The sequence below is a fragment of the Podarcis bocagei genome (genome assembly GCF_964188305.1).
Source record: "Podarcis bocagei genome assembly, chromosome: 9".
Taxonomy (NCBI): Eukaryota; Metazoa; Chordata; class Lepidosauria; order Squamata; family Lacertidae; genus Podarcis; species Podarcis bocagei.
The window spans coordinates 47,328,306-47,349,004 of NC_138134.1; the positions used below are offsets into that span (position 1 = coordinate 47,328,306).

The following is a 20,699-nucleotide window of genomic DNA, read 5'->3' on the forward strand; positions in this document are numbered from 1 at the left end:
AAAACCACCGGCCGGGGAGGGGGAGGTTTAAGGGAAGGCCCTGGCGGCTTGCAAACCGGGTGCCCAGCCCGTAGGCAGGCCCTGGCAGGCCGGGGGGGGTACCCACCCTCAGCCTGTGCAATATAGATCAAAGCCCTAGCCAATTAAAATTAAAGAAATATAAAGAGGGCAAGTATCCAAATTGGGGGGGGGGAAGGAAGGGGGGAGAAGGGGAAGGAAGAATTAAATGAGAAGTATAATGGGAGGGAAGGAATAAATTAATTAAACCAGGGGTGAAGGATAAGGAAAAAACTCGAATTCAAAGGTAGGCCCTATGAAAACGAAAGCGAGCAAGTATACAACCAGCTCCGAGCAGCTCCTGATCCGATCCAAAACGGCCAAGAGGACGTCCCTAAGTCTGGCCCTTCTATTTATAACTTCTGACTCCTCCTCCCAATTGGTAACAATCAATTTTCCCCAGCAACCCAATTAACCCTAAAGGCCAGGGTTGCAGATTAATTTGCCTAGTCATGGCTGGGCGGCCTGCTCCCCAACCGCAACACGTGCTCTCTGTTAGGGAGAACACGCTTTCCAAGTATCCAGTAATGGAATAGTTAACAGACAACATTAAACATGGCACCACCTAATCACTGAAAGAATAATGTAATTTACTGAGTGGGATTTGTCACTGGACTGTCTAAAGAAATGCACACATTGAACTTTGATATGCTAAGCAAAGCCAAAATGGGGAAAGAAAGTGATTTATTTGTTCTGTTTGCAAAACAAAGATGACGTAGTGAAGATGCTATCAGAACCCCACTCATGCTATGTTGCCATTGCTGCCTGTGGCCGATGGAGTACATTCCACAAACACTTTTCTTTTGCTACAGTCAACAGTGGGAGAGAACACATTGACCCCAGATAATGGTCTGAAGGTGTAAAATGCAGCATCTTTGCTAAAGTTCAGCAGGTCTGGGTCTGGTCAGTTCCTGGCACAGGAGGGCTCATCAACTCAGTGTATAGCATGAATTTTAATCCCCCTTTAAGCCATTGAAGCTAGTAACCATCACATCATCTCATAGCAGCAGATTCTATAAATTAACTATGTGCTGTATAAAGGAGGATACCTCTTCTTGTCTGTGCTGAATCTGCTGCTAACCAGTTGCATGTGATGACCCCCAGATTCCAGCCTTGGTCATCCATGGGATGAATCTGTTGTTGGAAATAACTGTTGATAAATAGTCCTTGCTAGTAGACAAGGGCTCTGAAAGTGCTTGGACTGAATGTTTGCTCAAGCATGACACTGTTCAGGGTGCAGAGGCTAAAAATGCAACAGAACTCTCTCCATAAATGCAAAGTTTTTCTTATCAGTGCCATTATTCAAATGTGATATAAATATGTTTTCTTTTCTTTTCTCTTCTTTTAAAAAAACCTTGTTACAAATGTCATCATTCACACTTCATTAAGAGGTAAGTCTGTGAATTTTACTGCTTTCTCAAGCCACTCCCCCCCCAACCCAATGCTAACTTTAAACTATTATTGAGCAAAAATGAGAGTCTCATCTGAATTCCATTCTTTGATAACCCAAAATAACAGATGGTCTGTTCTCCTAACCCAGTTATTATTTATCAAGGTCTCTTGGGTTTTTTAGAAGCCCTGCACAATATTCTGAGAATAAATATTTTTCTCAGTCAACTCCTTATGCTATAAAGTGTGGAAATATTTGTACACTAACAACAGATTATGGATTAGAATTACTAGAATGCAAAACAATAGTGTAAATTGCCACACACACACAGATCCACAACAGATATATCTGATCATACCTTTGATCATTTTTAAATAATTTCCTGGCTGCATTACGAACCTTCTCAGCAACACCCCTGAAATAACGAAAGCATTGTAATTGTCAAAGTTGAACATCTTTTCCTGTGCTGCTCATGTAGTGAAACAATTTATGTGGGCCATATTATATTAGGTTTGCACCTTGACTTGGTTATTATTACAGAATTGAATTTTGTGCTAGGTACTGTACAAGGAAAATAAACAAAAGCTATAATGAGACCCTGCCAGTGACTGACAATGTAACAAGCTGTGTTTTGTTTAAAATTGACAGCATTGTCTTCTGCTTCATCCACTTAATTGAACCTGAAAATATGACCTACTGACTAACAAGGAGTAACTTCCATACGGACAGATGTTTTTCTTCTGCTTGGTAGATTAGCAATTTATGTGTTAAGCTTAGTATCCCTTTGAGAACGTCACTGAGAACTTTTGTCATTGCTTAATTTTTTAGCGTATTTGTTTAATGAAGTTTGACGCTGAATAGTTCAGTTGCTTTGCAATAGATTTTTAGATGGGCCATTAAGAAGAATTAAGGAAGTGATTTAGGCAAGTTGCAACATTCCAGCCAGCTAGGCAATTTGAATGCTATTGTCAGTTTATGCTATGTCATTTGACTGTGAGTTTACTGCAACACCTAAATGCTATTCATCTCCTGCTGGCAACACTGAAGATGAAAATAGTTGCTCAGAATTAAAAGCTAGCATAGTTTGAAACCAAAAGATAGCTAATACATTAAAAGAATAGCAATCAAAAGTTGTGCATGGAAACAAATATGTGTTTGTGCCGGTATGGATGCATTATGTTAAAAACTTAGCATGCCATCTATCTTCTACCAAGTGCACAGATCACAGAGAAGTATTCACTGGAGGGAATGGGGCCAAATTCAGGGACTATAGGCTCATCACTCTCTCTGTGGGTCTCATACTCCACAGGCTGCTGTACTATCCATCAGACATATGGGCAGCCCACCCTACGATCAGGAGCTGTGACTAGGCTACTGCCGGTGGTTCCCCTATTGACCTAGACCCATTTCCATGCATGATTAATGACATGCAACAGGTGCTACCCTGCTGCCTACAGAACAACTGTCCAAGCCAAAGGAGCCCTGGTGGGGTGTGCAGTTTACAACCCCATGCATGTAACATTTTCAGGAGCCACTCCATCTCAAAATGCTGATCATGGTTACATGGAGTTGTAGATAGAGATGCTCCCCCCCCCCCATGATTTAATTTGGCTTCAGTTTCCCTGAGGGCAAGACTGTTGGGGGGAAGGAATGATGAGGAAGTGGCAATGAGTACTTTTGTGATACTCCCTGGCATGTTAGAGTCGTTGCAATGGAATCCGTGATTAGGACCTTGTGCAGAGTAGAAATGAAAGTTCTCCACCACAAAGCTTTACTGTGTTAAATCTGTTACAAATAAACATTACAAGATGTAGCCCCATCTTCTTTTTTATTCCTTAATGCAGTTCAATATACTTTCCTTTCTCTGGTCCCAAAGAGAGATCCTAAGCAACTCGATTGTCTCATAATCATTGAGCTTACTTGCTAGTACTACTGTTGCTGCTGGCTCCATCCATGGCAAAGAGACTGAATTCTCAGGTTTCACCTTCCTGGTGTGAGAGATCTGCAGCTCGGGTTTCTGGTGATGAGTCATCAATTAGCCTAAGGACTGAAATGGAAAAATGCCCAACCTTTCCTTGCTGCTTTTGCCAGATTGAAACCTCCTTCCTAATAAGAACTTTTCTTCATAGCATTTTAAATGCAATGCACTTGAACCATATCATTTTATGGATATTATATCTTTATATACTTTGTATACTTTTATATCTTTAATATGTTTATTAGGCCAAATAGCAGGAATGATTGATCACAAGAGTTGCCAAGAGAAAGGTGGTCCAAAAGGGTTGGTTAGCCCACAAAGGAACCAGGCTATTTGTCCATGTGGTGCTCCTCTTGATTGGCCCAGCCCACCACCATGTCTAATGGGCATTTATACCCTAGATTTACTGTAAAGCTGGGGCCCTGTGCATGTAAACTAGGCTACAGCTCCTCCTGAAGCCTTTGTGCTACAGACATCTATGTCTGGGTCTTGGGACAGGAAGACCCCGTTATATTCTCTAATGTGCCTGACTCATGTCTACTGCTGGGATGGTTAGAGAACTGCTTTGTGAGTTCCAGGATTTCCATCTTGTTTTGCCACTGAGAATGACTGGCTGCTTTTCCAGGCATGCAAAAAGTGTGAGAGAGGCATATGGCCCTCACTTTCCTCTAGTGCAGTTTGAACTCTCATTTTGTGCTTCCTTTCTAGCATTCCCATGTTCTCAGAAGTTTATGGAATACCAAATTAATGGAGGTTAATAAAAAATAATCCCCTAATGCCATTGTCAAGCCTTCACAGCCTTGAAGACGAAGAATTAATTGAAGGTTTGTTTGCTAAAGATAAAAATAAACCTCACAAAAGACACAGTTTCATTTTTCTACCCATGAATAATTTACTGTAAAAGGAATGAACTGTTTGAGGCACAATTGAGCTCAAATTCAGAATTTTTACATCTCATTGAATTTAATGGGGGAAGATTAGGCATATGCATACATTTCTCACATTGTAGCGAATTGAATGGACCTTAAAAGTGCTTAACCTGGCTAGATCATTACTCAAGACTAAAATCCTATACATGTTTCATTGGTACCAAGTCTTAATGTGTAAGATCCTTTAGTCCTCTCTTCCTATTGAATAGGCATTTATTTACAGGGTTAACAGTACCAATCCTAAGAACATAAACAATAGCGCTGCTGGATCATATTAGAGACTTTTATAGGCCAAATTCCTGTTTCCCTAGTAGCCAACCAGATGACATGTGAGATGTTCATAAGCAGGGGGTGAGGATAGCATCTCTCTCTTGCTGCTGTTCTCCAGTAACTGATATTCAGTGGAATGGTACCTCTAATGGGATGTCAGGTGTATTAGGGGAGGAATAGTACCTCTGATGGGACACACCACGCTCCTTCTGGGATAGTCTGTCTACCTTTGGTCCTCCACCCTGCACTCAGCTCTCACTTGTAACTCCTAGATGTAAGCATGGGACAGTGGCTTTGATTGGCTGGCTAAATTAGGTGAGGGTCACGGGTGAGTATATTAGGTGAGGGTAAACCAGTGAGTTAGGGACTCCCCCTTAATGCGAAGACAGGCAAATTAAGCAGACAAGACCAATACTGGGTCCAATAGTCAAGAAGGCGGTTTCTGCATGTGCTCTAGAGGGAAGTGAGGAGCAGGTAGGGCTTGTAAACCTGGAAAGCTAGCTCATCTAGGAGAAGGAAAATTTTGACCCTAAACTTCCACTGCCCTGTGGGATGTCTTTGGGAGAAGAAAAGGCTAATGAGTAAATCCTACAAAAAAATCCAGAAAGGAGTCCCTAAGATGGTTGGATGGTACCTTGTATGTCTCCTTTCAGCAATTCCTGCAGCCCAGCTGGTGTTTAATGTATTGCTCTGCTTTCATTTGGTCTACATCAGTGAATCAAAGAGGAATGTCTTGTTATCTGGGCATCCCAGGACCTCCATACACACTGCCCAAGCTTGCATCCTGGGGATGCCATTTTGGTGCTGCCAACACAACAGTTTGACTTCATCCCTAGAGGGGCACTCCATTGTCTCTTGAGATGGACAGATGCCAACAAAAACAAAAACGTGCCTCTGATTCAGGAGGTAGTATGCAGCAGTTAAGACTAGGAGCCACTGGTAGCATTCTTGTCCATGAACTTGCCTAATTTTCCTTCAATTTTGGGACTGTCACCACATAGTGAGGAAGTGAACTCCACAGTTTAAATATGCACTAAGTGAAGGAGGACTTAATTTTATGTGTGCTAAATCTTCTACCATTCAGCTTTATTGACCGACCCTGGGTTCCAGGAGAGAGAGAGAGAGAGAGAGAGAGAGAGAGAGAGAGAGAAAGAAAGAAAGAAAGAAAGAAAGAAAGAAAGAGGGAGAAGATACTGTGGTGTAAGTCCTCATTTGCAGCTCAGTCAGAGCCAACCAAGATGAGGTTGGTATATGTCCTGCAGAAAGGGTGTTCTGGAGTTGGAAGAGAGGGGAACCTATCCCTTTTCCAAACTCTATTCTGCTCAGTCACACATGACCTACTGGACATTACACTAGAAAAAAGGCTGGTGCAAATCAAACTCTATTTTAAATGCTTCTTCTTTCTCCGCTAGGCTTGGGCTTGCTTATGTGGTAGTAACCCCCCTCCTGAACAGAGTTTGGAATAGTGGTACATTACATTGCCATTATTTACTCCAGCTGTATTCCTATAGTTTGGATTGCTAAACTGTGGATCTAACATGTGGAAATACTATGATATGGGATGTGCTGCATTTGTTTTTCCCCCTTGCAGATTTTCTGAACTTGTCCAGCGCAACAGTCACATTATTATTTTTTAAGAATCATTTGAAACACCCTTATTGAATATTCACTATTGTCGGTCATTATAAAGGCAGATGAAGAAAATAATAATAATGTTATGGGTAATTTTTATACTGACTTAAAAATGCTAAAAGATTGCTAAAAGGTAATTGTTCCCTTTGTTTTTTTTTCCTTAACACAAACATGTTCCAGTGCTAAGCATGGTGTTACTTTTATTTAAATCTCTGAAACATCACTGGCAATCTGGATCAGATTTTCTTACCCATCTCTGCCAGATTTGCATTATGAAAACAGTGCTACTGCCCTAGGGCAGAGCCTTTTGCATGTTGTGTTTGCAGCTGATCACGGATTGTGATGGTGGATATCTGTTGCTTTAATTGCAGTTTCCAGTTCTCCAACTGAGACCAGGTTTCTACCACAAACATGATCTTGCCTGGAGCTTTGGAATGGGGAAAAAATGTAGGAAAAACGGGGAGAAGATACAAATGAATGGCAGCTCAGATTCAGTGAGCGCATCTTTCTGGAGAGGATATGCATATTACAGTCTCTGAATCATCTGAGCAAGGACAGAAAAAAACTCAGCAAGAATATCAAGTAGAGTTTAGAAATATTCAAGGCAGTCAGGTATTCAGTTTTCTTTATGGAGGAAATTGCTGGATATTTATGTAATGTTTGTCACTATCTGCTCATTAAAAAATATGCGTACATGTCAAATAAGTATTAAGAAGGTACAAAAGCAAACATTAGCAGTGCCAGTTCCAAACAAGAGAAAGGGGTGTTTCCTCTCCATCTCACTGTAGCACAACCAAATGCAGCTGAATGTAAAGCTGTTTTTAATGAGGCATTTGATGCAAACTTAGGTATAGTCATCCTAGTTGTAAAAATACATATTTGTAGTAGTAATATCTTCTAGTTTGCATGGTGAGCTGCTGCCCACAAATGGCACAGTTTGTGACCTGATCTATACATGCAGCAGAACGAACTCTTAAAGGTGGTATGCTGGGATGTATCACACCAAATTGCAGGTGGAGGAGGCACAGTTTTGAATCCTATAATCATTAAATTGTAGAGTTGGAAGGGACCCCGGGCATCATCTAGTCCATAGGTCAGCCAACTTTTCCAGCAGGGGGCTGAACTTGTCCCTCAGAACTTGTGGGGGGCCTGACTATATATATATTTTTTTTGGGGGGTGAACAAATTCCTATGCCCCGCAAATAACCCAGAGATGCATTTTAAATAAAAGCACACATTCTATTCGTGTAAAAACAAGCTGATTCCCGGACCATCCATGGGCCAGATTTAGAAGGCGATTGGGTCGGATCTGGCCCCCAGGCCTTAGTTTGCCTACCCATGATCTAGTCTAACCCCTGCAATGCAGGAACACATCTCAACATACATACAATTTCAACCTCCCCCATACAATTTCAAACCATACCAGACCCTGCTTAGCTTTGCAAATGTGCTAGCAGGTTTTATTGCTGCACCACTAGGAGGTAATGACCCTGTGGTGAGGGGAGCGCATTTTAGTACTATTTTAATGTAAAATTATTATGTGTTTAGAGTTATGAATTATAACAAGTTTTGGATTGTGGTTAGATACCCCAGCATGACATGAAACATGAAGAAAAACTGTATTGGGATAGATTAGGCCTCAGACCCCTGTGAAGGTCACAGCATAAGGGGTCACAGCTGCTAGCAGAAACCGTGGTAACAGTTGCTGTAGAAAGCAGCACCTCTGGAAGTCAAGAGCACTAAAAATTAATGACACTGGTATTTACTGAGCAGACCATTAATAGGGACTAATCTAATTGGTGTTCTGAGCATCATTCTACAATGCCTATTGGTCTTTGGGTAAAGACCAATAGAAGAAAGTTCCGGAGCAGGGGAAGGGAAGCTTTTTCAGATTGACAGCTGGATTACGATTTGGGGAACCATCTGGGGGCAATATCCCACAGTGGTGGGTGGGGTGGGTGAAGCAACGAATGCAAATATTACTTTTGTATACCGTAGGCTCATTTCTACACCAACCCTCTTTATCCTCCACTGAAGAAAGCAACTTCATTGGAGTTTAATGACACATTCTAGCCTGACCAAAAATATGACAGGAGGATATGAAACAAGGCTAGTGAGGGGATGGCATGAGGAAAGTGGTTGTGGCCATGTAGAAAGGGGTTGGAGAACGGCATTTGGCCCCCGGGAATCAGGTTCCCCACCTTCAACCAACAGATACAAACACAATAACTTGTGCTCAGGGTGAGGAAACAAAAGAAAACCCCACAAGTCAACCTATTGTCCTTCTTTTCCCTACCTGTTTCTGCTTCTTCCTATTATGTTTTAACTGTCTCTTACATAGAGAGTAACATCTTTGTGACAATGAATTAGCCTAGAAAGAGAAATCTTCATCTACAACTATTCAGAACCAAAACGGAGCTACACAAAAGTACTTTTTTTTTGCAAACCTTCACAGAAAATATTGCTAAGATGTCCTTTTCTTCGTGACATTTGACAAAGAGTGCAAAGTTAATTACTACCAAATACAGTAAATCAAATAGGAACGTTTGAAATAACCATCTGCTGATTTCACCTGAAGCAAAATATACACTATGGAATAAAACAAACAGATTGTGGCCTACAGATTACCCCGCCCCCATGAACAGCAAAGAGCATTAAGTTAATACAGCATTAGTTGGCACTAGTGCTCCAAGAAACAATTAAAGAAAGGAAGATTTTCAAATGTGTAGCTTATGCAAGATTAATAATAAGAGAAGTGATGTGCTTTGTGAAATTCAGAATGGTGTCAATGACATTTAGGAAGAAACATAAGTCTTTTGGTTTTGGTTGTATTGCATTTGTACACAGGCCTGTAGCTACGGTAAGTTTAAAAGATGAACATTGCTCTTCCCCACACCCCCCAAATGGATGTTTCAGGTTTATCGCTTCAGTTATTTGGACTGGATTTGTTTAGACAAGCATAAAGTGCACCTTTTATTACTTTAAACCTGTTCAAAAATGTCAGAGTTACCAACAAAGCAAATTTTGGGTTGCTAATCCAGTTCCTTCATTTTGACATAAATCTTGTTGGGGGTGTGCTGCTCATGAGTAAAGGCTACACCCCAGTATCATTATACTTGTCTGTCTCCATGAGCTGGAGCAGGAAATATGAAGCAGGAAGCCTCCTCTATTTGTAGATGTTCCCTGCCTGGCATGATTTAGAACCCCCGATTTCCAGGGTTATAAATCACACAGGGAAACTCCATTAGTAGAGGAGGATCCCCACTTCAGACCTTTGCCTCCAAGTCATAGAGGGTAAAGAGGATATCAACACTTTGGGATACTCATTGATCTGTCTCCATCACTTGACGTCCAAGAGGTCCCATTGGCGAGGCATGCCTATGTCCAGCACCAGCTATAGAACTTCCTGGAGAGGGAATTGGCAACCATGATCCATGCCATGGTAACCTCTCAACGGGACTTCCCCTGAAGATGGTTCAGAAGTTGTAACTATGTTAGCAGAAGAGCCACCATTTTGCATCCTTTATAATCAAGCATCATTCCAGATCACTGGGTGGGCGTATGTTGGGGTGGCGGCACCAGGTAAGATAGTCAAGTCTATTTGGCAAAAAGTCTGGAAAAGGGTAATGTGAGAGATAAAAAACTTGGGTTTTTCTCAGAAAAAATCAACTCTGCAGGAAAAGTATTTACAGTGGAACCTCTACTCACGACCACAATCCGTTCCAGAAGCCCGTCCTTATGGCAAAATGGGTCAATGGGAGAGGCGCCATTGTGCGCAGGTGCAGGCAATTGCTGCTCCTGCACATTCGCGAAGGACAGCAAACCCGCCGGTTACTTCCGGGTTTGCTGTGGTCGCAACTTGGAACATCCGCAAGTGAAGGTGTTTGTAAGTAGAGGTTCTACTGTATTAATTTATATGCTACTTACTTGCCAAAATTGCTAATAGGTGGTTTGCAAGTATAAAACCACTTTAAAATAAGGGCTGCACATAATTCAAATACACTATAAAACAGTTCCATCAAAACACTGGAATAAACACACATAATTAAAATGTGCAATAAACAAGGCCATTAAAAACAGCCCAGCAATTAAAGCAGCGGTTAAAAGAATAAAGAATGCTCATCTAAACAGACGCAAGCAAACAAAGCGCTCCTCAACACTACTGCCACCAGTGAACAAGACTGCCTCCATGTTACCAGGTGGTAAACATGGGGCTGTGGCTGACCCTCCTACATTTCATTTTTCTTTCTTACACACTTTTCATACTTGGTTGATTTCTACATATATATCAATTTTTTTTCAGCCTATTACGGGGCATATAAGATTCATCATGTACCCTGATGCTGTTAACCCTTGCTAGAAAAACTTACAAAAAGGAAATATTTACTTGGGTTGGCTATTATAACGGCCGCTTAACCAAATTTAAGAAATAATTTTATATTCAGAGCCGTCTTTTAAATAGCTCTTTTATTTACCAGTTGAATTGAAGGCACTGGCAAATCTCACAGTTGCACCTAATTGTTCTTGACTGCACATAAAATTACTAAAGGCCCAGCTTGCTGCATGCCAGAACATGATCTGAGCTGCCACTGAACTGACAGATGCTATTCCAGGATGTTTGCAAAGAGTCCTACTAGATGCTTATCAAGTTAGTGAAGTAAGTCTGTGCCAACATCCTCATGTGATATGATAATTATGGGAAAGCAGAGATACTTGCAACATTTGAAAACAAGGGTCACACTAGATGGGATGCTAAATGCATCAGGGATTTAAAATAAATAATGGGTGTGGGGAAGTGATTTTCATTGAGACAGCAGCACAAGGAGAGAGGGTTCTTAGTGTGAATTCTGCCCATTCTAAGTTGAAGTATGAAAAAAGCTATTCCTCCTGTATATCATAGTGTATAAGGCTGCATTTGGAATTTTGAAATGGCAGCCAAAAAACCATTGTAATCCATGTAAGAAAAACCACCACATCAATAAAAAAACTGAGCTGTGATAACGAAAATTGTGTGTGTGTGGGGGGGGGGGGATAGGCTCAACATTTTTTGAAAGCAATCTGTGTTTTTAATAGGTTTATTTTAACCATTCCCCATCCCCCTGGCTCCTGTAAAATAGTTAAGTATGTCAAGAGATTCTGGATCTCTGCCAAGGTATTTGGCAGCCATTAGAATTTTAAATGATATATTTGATGTGCCTTGGCAGTTGAAAAGTTACAGTAATGGCTGTCTCAGATACAATAGGGCTTTAAAATAAAGATAATTGATTTTTTTTATAAAAAATAAAAACAAGACTAAAAAACAAAACAGCTTATTGAGTGCTCCAGATAGCCAATCATGTTACTCATACAACCTTGTGGATATGTACTCCATGACCTAATGATTCACTAAGGAACAGGGAATTTATACTGTTTACAAAGGAGCAGACACACTGTCTGCAAGAGGAGCAGAACAGAGAATTAAGGGACAATCTGGGAATTTATCTTTCTGGTGCCATACAGTGCATCCATACTCTACTAGACGAAGGCAAATTATGACATTAGCCCTTCACAAGTTACTCTTGCTTCGTCTCATTGATTCATGAAGGTTTTTTAATTTACCTTAAGTATTTAGAAATGAAAAATGCAATATTGGTTCAGCATAAAATAAAGTATGTGATGTAGGGTTTTCATTTTAAAAAGTCAGTGTAATATAATAACTCTTCAATTATGACAGAAGAGAAGCTTAACACTAGGAGTTGCACTCATGAGCAGATTTTGTTTAGATCTGGATTCATTGTATTGTAAAACAGACTGTCTCAATCTGAGATGCTTCATAGGTTGCCCAGTTCAACTCATAGGTCCAAGTCCATGTTGCTTCCCTCCTTCAATTTCACTGTTAATATTCTTTTTTATTAAAAAAAATTATATAACCCACCCTTTTGGCAAAAGTAGATTGATTTTTTTTTAAAGGAACTGTAGCTCCTCCAGAATAGATAAAGCCTGCTGGATTGCAGGCAGCGGCCTCAGGGTTTTTTGTGTTTGATACATCTAAATTTTGATATGTAGTTTATAAAATCAATACTTACAATTTTTAAACTGTTTGAGAAAAATTGGAAGAAATTTGCAGGCAAGTCTATTCTTTTTTTGGGAAAGAATCCTGGCAAACTTCAGAAGAATAGCTGCAGTAGTTTTCCTGCAAGAAGACTGTCAACATTTTGGGATAGTTAAAATATATATATATATTTACCTTTGATTGGTGTTGCATGACCATTTGATCTGAAAACTGCAGACATGACCGAGGTGTTATTGGGTAAGAAGCCTGCCAAATTGCAGAATAATAGGTCCAGAGCATTTTGTGCTATGTACTCACAGACATGGCCTGTCAATCACAGCACAGCTCTCCCACCATGCTGCTTCCTCCTCCAAAGCATTGGGATTGGAGTGCACTGATAAAATAATCCCCTTTGATTGCAAAGTAGACCTGTCAGTCATGAAGGAGTTTCCCCTACCTCCTGAAATTTTCCGAGGGATGGGATGTAAATTTTGATTTTACAAAGCTACTCCATCTTCTCACATCCTGACATTAATTTTTTGAGGACACTTGATTTCATCTTTTTATTTAGTGTCTGGATTCCTGAGGAAGACACAGCACTTCAAGGGCTTTCTGCCTTGACTCATGCCTACCTTGTAGAATTCAAGGCACCCAACACCTCAGCATGCTATGGAGGATTTGTACAGCTCTACTTAACACTCTAAAGTCTGTACTCAGGGAGGAACACATGTGCACTTTATTAACTATGAGTTCATTTATAATACTTGAAATTGGAAGCCTAGGCATAGAGTCATCAAATTGTAGAGTTGGAAGGGACCTGATGGCCATCTAAATCCAACCCCCTGCAATGCAGGAATCTCAACAAGATCATACATTTACATCTGCCACTGGCTATTTTAAAGATGCAGGTACAGAATTGTACATGTGTGTAAACATAATATTTGATTTCTGTACTGAACATGATACAAATGGAGGATGGCATTGAAATAACTTTTACTTAGAGAAGACCCTCTGAAACTAATGAACCTAGGTTAGTCATGTCCATTAACTCTAATGGGTCTACCCTGAGTAGGACTAGTGTGGAATACCACCCGTAGTGTTTGATATCAACCTAATTTTATGATTAAAGCTGGTATGATAACAAGTAACAATGAAGCTTGCAAAAACATTTGCTGTAGCCAATATGTTGATTTTTCTGTTGCCTTTTTCGTATGCCCTAGTTTTGCTTGGGAGGAGACTAATGAGAAAATGGCCCTTTTTATATAAGCCAAGGAGCTGATTTCATATTTACATGCTTTAAAATCATATAGAAAAGAGAAAACCATTCAGCAGATCAAGAGCAAAATTGAAAATGTCAAAAGTTGTGGAGCACAGAACAATAATTATCAAAGTACATCAGGTGTTATTAGAACTTGCATAGCTTCCTCATTGACAGCCAAGGTAATGAGAACAGAAAAAATACAAAATTAATTTATTTTATGACAAAAAATAGCAATGAAGTGAGATGATGGCAGACAGTTCATATTGTTAAAGTTGTCATTTCCTGTTGAAATTCTAGGGTAATTTAATAGCATAACTAAATAACTTGTTGGAACTCCACTTTTCAAACTGTGTGCTCAAGAACACAATCAGGCCCTGGTTCTAAGGTTCACATTTTGTGGCTACAAGAAAGAGGTGGACATTCAGTCTGGAGTAAAATTCCACTGCTGTTTCACCAGTGTAGACATAAAACTAATACAGTGGTACCTCCGGTTACGAACTTAATTTGTTCTGGAGGTCCGTTCTTAACCTGAAACTGTTCTTAACCTGAGGCGCGCTTTCGCTAATGGGGCCTCCCGCTGCCACCGCGCCACCAACATGCGACTTCCACTCACATCCTGGGGCAAAGTTCACAACTGGGACATCTACTTTTGGGTTAGGGGAGCTCGTTACCTGAAGCGTTTGTAAGGAGGATGGTACATAACCCATGGTTCCACTGTATGGTGATAATTGAGAAGACACAAAAGCTCCAGGCCAGAAACACACCCTTCTAAATACACCACTCTCCAGTAAAGAGGTGAAACCTGAGAAAGACATTTTGTGTTGAAGGAAGACAGAAAAAGCTTAATTTGGGCTCTAGACCTTGTCCAGGTAAATTGCTCAGTTGGAGCTCTCCAAATTCTGTAACTCTGGACTACATCTTTTTACTTTAAGGTTATTTATATACCACATTTCCCACAGTGATTTACAAAAAAAAAAAAAAGCAAAACAGATGTAAGTACAAAATTTGGAATAAAAAAATACAACATCACTACAGCACTAACAGGTCAACAAGTTTTTTAAAAAATCATTTAAAATATATAAAAGAAAGGTGAGCATAAAGTTTGTCAATAGGTCCATTAATATCCCACCAACTAACTATAATAAGAACAGCTCCCCATGCCCAAACTTTTATACCTAGACTCAAAATTCCAGGAAAAAACCTCACAGCTCATTTGCTTAGTTATGACTGCTCTTGAGTGGATGCAGCCATTGCTGGATGTCACATAGACTCTCTGACACCGTGAAGTTTTTCTGTCAATGAACAAGTCATTTACCCCAGATCAAAGAATATTGGAGGGCAGAGAACATGAGAAGAGCTTGCTGGATCAGGGCAATGGCTCATCTAGTTCAGTATCATGTTATCACAGTGGCTTACCAGATGCCTGTGGGAAACCATTAAGCAGGTTTGGAGTACAAGAGCACTCGCCCCTCCTTTGTTTTATAGCAGTAAAATAATACTGCCCATGAAGGCAGAGCCCAGCCATCATGGCTAGTAGCCATTGATAGCCTTATCCTCTGTGCATTTGTATAATCCACTTCTAAAGAGTTGGTGGCCATCCACTGCCTCATGCAGGAGTGAGTAAAAGGTAAAGGTAAAGGGACCCCTGACCATTAGGTCCAGTCGCAGACGACTCTGGGGTTACGGAACTCATCTCGCTTTATTGGCCGAGGGAGCTGGCGTACAGCTTCTGGGTCATGCGACTAAAATGACAAAGCCACTTCTGGCGAACCAGAGCAGTGCACAGAAATGCTGTTTACCTCCCCGCCAGAGTGGTACATATTTATCTACTTGCACTGCATGCTTCTGAACTGCTAGGTTGGCAGGAGCCGGGACCAAACAACGGGAGCTCACCCCATCGCGGGATTCAAACCGCCGACCTTCTGATCAGCAAGCCCTAGGCTCTGTGGTTTAACCCACAGTGCCACCCATGTCCCTTGCAGGCGTGATTACCATAGTTTAACTATGTGCTGCCTGAAGAAGTACTTTCTTTTATCTCTCTCTTGAATCTTCCAACCTTCAGCTTCATCAGATGTCCATAAGTTCTAGTGTTATGAGAAAAGGAAAACCAGTTTTCTTCACCCACTTTCTCCAAGCCATGCATAATTGTATAAACATCTATCGTTTCCCCTTTTCTCTAAACTAAAAAGTTCACAACACTGCAACCTTTCTACATAGGGGAGTTGCTCCATCCCCTTGATCATTTTGGTTGCCCTTTTTTCGTAACCTTTTCCAACTCTAAATATCCATTTTGTGGTGAGGTGACCAGAACTGTACCATTTTATTTTCAATGCCTTTCCTAATGATCCCTAACATAGATTTTGCCACTTTCATACCCGCTGCACACTGGGTTGACATCTCCACTAAGTTATCTACTATGACTCCAAAGTCTCATTCCTGGTTTGTCATCAACAGTTCAGAACCCATGAATGTATATGTGAAATTAAGATTTTACACCCAAACATGCATTACTTTGCAGAAGTATCAATCTGTCTGTATTCTCCACCAAAGGAACTAGCCTGGCTCTCTGTGCTACTCCTCGGGCCAGTCTACTCATGCATGAGCATTCTGCCTATGATAAAGCTCTGTGCTTTGGCATATAGTTAGGCTAAGAGCAAATCCTGTCCAAGCACTTCCCCATGGTCTATGTTGTTGGCTACAGGTGCCTCCTGAGCCCTGGAAGACCCGTCTCTTCAAGCAAAGCATGCCAAGACATATGTCTAGCTTTACCATCAAAGTTCCTTATTGTGTCTTAACTGAAATTCACAGTGGCCAGTGAAGTCCAGGCTGACCGTTAACTGTCCATTCTTCACTGGCTAGAATCTCCAAACAGTTAGGGTCCATTTTTTACCAGACCAATCAGAATGCATTTTACTGATCCAGGCCCAGCCTATAAATTCTAACACGAGAGGCTTTCCCCTCTCTCTTTTAGAACCTGTGACCAATCAGCTAATGCTAAAAAGTCCTGCAGCACAGTAGCAGCGCAAGGCTTTGGACTCTGAAAGTTACACTCTGACATCACCAAAAGCCACAGAAGTCCATTTCAAAGTATAAAACATAAACAGATATATACACAATATTTCCCTCACATGTTCAGGTTTCCTTCACCCTTTTCCCTCAGGAGACCTGCTCCATAGTTCAAGAATGTAGGATTTAGTTCATATGTAGCCAAGCTGATACTTAAGGTAGGGAAGTCTCTCACTGCTAGCAAACTCTCAGCTTTAAAACCCCACAGGGAGACCATAAAACATGCAGCCACATTAGTGAAGGCTCCTAGATAACTGGTGCTAACATGTGAAGAGGTGGTTCAGTGATAGGGAAGTTAGAATCCTTTGAATTGGGTGGTGTGGGTAGAAGACTATAGAGTTCAGTTTCATACTTGAAAAATTATCATCTAAACAAATACAAGAGAAGTTGTGGGAGTACACCAGAACTTTAATGAAAAACCATGTAGAGCTTCATCTTATCTATTAACTTTCCATTTTCCCTGTAGAAATTGTTTCTGTCAATATTTTATTATGACAGGGGATGAATGGGGAGGGGAGAGTGAAGTCTAATCTAAGCAGATGTTGCCATAAATGGCACACAGCAATTGAGACTACTGAAAGGAATCAAGAGATTTCTCCTCTTTTCCATATTTATGCTAGAAGTAGTAAAATGATTCATTGGGGGGGGGGAGTAGGAAAATGAGATGCAAAGCAGTTGGAGAAAGAAATAAAGCACTGAAAATATCTCTTGGACATTATTTGGGATTGAGATTACCACTGGAGCTTAAACAATCAATGCATTCATAGCTAACAGAAAACAATAGAAATTGGCATATTTATTATAGTCATGAATCAATGGTCTTATCTTCTGAGATATTACAAGGTTGATTCATTCTGACAGGAATGAAGGAATGTCTTTCAAGCTGTTTCTCCATTACTGATAGATCAAATGAGTTACACCATGTTTCTTGTCAATGAGGTGGATGAAAATACTAAGGGGTAACGGCTGCTGGTAAGGCTAGATTTAGCTTGGTAAGCAAAAAAATGCAACTCAGTAGCTATCACTCCTTTCTGATTAAAGATCCAAAGCTAAGCTTTGATGAAAACTTTTCCTTGGTTCTTTACAATATAATTCTACATCCCCTTTATATATAGTTTTATAGTACTGAACTACACAGTATACTTTTAAAAAATCTATAGTTTATTAGAGTTTACACATTACTACAATAAAACAGTATTTTTCCTTATTTCCCCACTCCCAGCTCTCCTCCCTCCCCTTATTTTATTTTTTAACAAACAACAACCTTAAAGCACACATATTTCTGATGCTTCTGATATTGTTTGGATAAATTTCTATTTCTGTATGGCTGCTTGTGGCAAATTGCATCTCCAGCAATCAACCATGGCTATGATGCCCATGAATTTAAGGCACATTCACTGATATTGAACACATTCCAGAATAAGGACCACTATTTTATTCAGAGTAAATATGTTTGAGATTGGGCTGAGGTTGTTATTTATAAAAATAAATGACAAAGGCCTCTATGATTCAATGGGCAATTGACCTAGGACACAACATAGATATGGCCTCTTGGAGGAAACTGTGGAAAAGAACAATACATTTCTTGGCATGCTAGGCTCTAAAAGAGAATCTACAAAAGATGATATATAGATGGTACTTGACCCTAGAAAACTTGTAAAAATGTATAAAAAGGGAACCAATTTATGTTGGAAATGTGAAGAGATTGAAGGGACATTTATACACATGTGGTGGGGTTGCAAGAAAGCCAAAGAGTATTGGGAAATGATATACTCAGAACTAAAAAAGATGTTAAGGGTCTCATTTCCCAAGAAACCAGAGATGTTCTTACTGAGTATAGCAGAGGGGGAAATACCAGCCACCAGAATAATTTATGCCCAATGGTGGAAGGACAAAAATAGACTGGCAGATAAGCTAATAGAATAAGCAGAGCTAGCAATGTTGATTGCAAAGATAAGAAATCAAGATGAGTCTGATATAAGAGAAGAGTGGGAATACTTTGGTGAATATTTAAAGAAATATAACAATCAGATAAACTTCCAACTGTGGTTAGATATATGAGCAGCAGTTAAAATAAGCAGAAGTGGGCTGGTAATTACGGAGATGCAGCTTAACAAGGACAAAATAAGGTCCCATGGAGGGATGAATGTGGAAGTCAAAGAGTGTAAGATAAGCAATGACAGTTGTATAACTGATGTACTAAGGTATGTAAAATGCATAAATAAATAATTATATAAAGAACTGAACAACAATTTAAAAACACCTGAATTGTTAATTGCAGTGAACATGAGGGTTGTCTAGTGTTGTTGACAATATGTGAAATGACATGAACCACAACAGAGTCTACCTACTGAGAAACAAGTAAGTTTCATCTAAACAAGCCAACAATTCATACATTTACCTACAACAGAAATCCACTACATTCCACACACAACAGCTCAGCAATACAAATAATCAAAACTAGGGGTGCCAGTCAACTGAAGCAAAGATAGAGATCTTCCCTGATTTAAAACACATCGGTAAATTAGACAATGAACAAGGAAGCAGAGCATATAATAGAATATTTAATTTGAGACTGAAAAGATTCAGACTCTTTTTGGTACAATTTGAACAATTCTTGCATAAATAGTGATGCCCCCCCTTCACGTCTGTCCTTCTCTGCAATAAGGATTTTGTCGCAAATCCATATTCTCATTTAATATGACGGAGAAAATGATTTTCATTTAAAAAAATTCTTTCTATAAGAATAATAACTTGGGATTACAGTGGCTGTAGATTTGGATTTGAACATCTCTCTTTGGACAGTCTATCATTTCTTTAAACACATAACCATATACTGCCGATGTCTCATCAAGTAATTTGATCCATTATAAACTAATTTATAACATGTGGAGTGAGGTAACATGGGATCCTGATTGTTTCAGGCAATTACATTGATTGACAAAAGGGTCTTAGGCTATGCTGGCATGTTGTGGCAAATTAAATATTCAGTGAGGAGCAAAATGTGAGTATTTTTATGTTGCTACATTACAAAAATGTGTGTGTGTGCATGCAATTTCCAGCAGTTTAAAATTATTTTTATCATTAGTTTTCCTGCATGAATATAGATATTTGTATAACTTCTAGGCTAAATACATTTCTCCATTAAATACCTAAAAACATTGCCATAATTTTAGGAGTGGCTACGTCCAGGACCAGCCCAAGACATTTTAGCACCTGAGGTCAACCACAAAATCCTCCCCATGTTTAGCTTCTGGTCTATTAAGACCCCTATATACTTTTCACATGTTCCACTAACAAGCCAGATATCCCCCATCTTATATTTGTACAGCTCGTTATTGCTGTCAGTGCAGAACATTACATTTGTCCCTATTGACATTCATTTCCTTTATTGGGCCCAGTTCTCCAATCTGTTAAGGTCATATTGAATCCTGATTCCGTCTTCTGTGGCATTAGCCCCCCTCTCACTTTGCAACTTGGATGTGCATCCACTCAGTTCCTTCAGCCAAGTCATTCATAAAGCCCTTGAAGAACAACTTGTCCAGGACAGACAGAACCCCGAGGCACCCAACTTGTCACTTTTTTCCAGGATGACAAGGAACCATTAGTGAGCACTCTTTGAGTTCAGTCAATCAACCAGCCACAAATCCATCTAACAGTTACCTCATCTAGCCCACATTTTACCAGCTTCTCTGCAAGAAGCTCCTGGGGTACTTTGTCAAAGCCTTGCTGAAAACACTACATCCACAGCATTCTCCTAATCCACCAAGCGATCCAATAAGCTTGCATCAAAATAAAAAATAAGATTCATCTGGTATGACTAGTTTTTGAGTAAGCCACACTGGGTCTTAGTAATCACAGCATCCTTTTCTAAGTGTTCACAGACTGGATGTTTTATTAACTGTTCTAAGACCTTTCCTGGTATCAACATCAAGCTCACCAAACTGTGGTTTGGCTCACCTTTGGTAGTGAGTGAATTGCCGTCAATCTCATTCACCTTCATACCAGCTGCACTCCTTGGAGTCTGGATCTGCTACCTCTGTGGATCTTGGCACCTTGCCTCATATGTGGGTTAGCCCTAGTTA

The 20,699-nt window shown here is 40.1% G+C and overlaps 1 long non-coding RNA gene across 3 annotated transcripts in view; it reads right to left on the reverse strand.

The window, feature by feature from the left end:
* Positions 1-20,699, reverse strand: part of LOC308595297 — a 148,256-nt gene that overhangs the window by 105,731 nt on the left and 21,826 nt on the right. For 2 of the 3 annotated variants that reach the window (XR_014011978.1, XR_014011979.1), the window contains exon 2: positions 1,107-1,191. The exons of the other annotated variant lie outside the window; for it this stretch is intronic. This is a non-coding gene — a long non-coding RNA (uncharacterized lncRNA). The remainder of the gene's footprint in view (positions 1-1,106; positions 1,192-20,699) is intronic. 3 annotated transcript variants of the gene reach the window in all.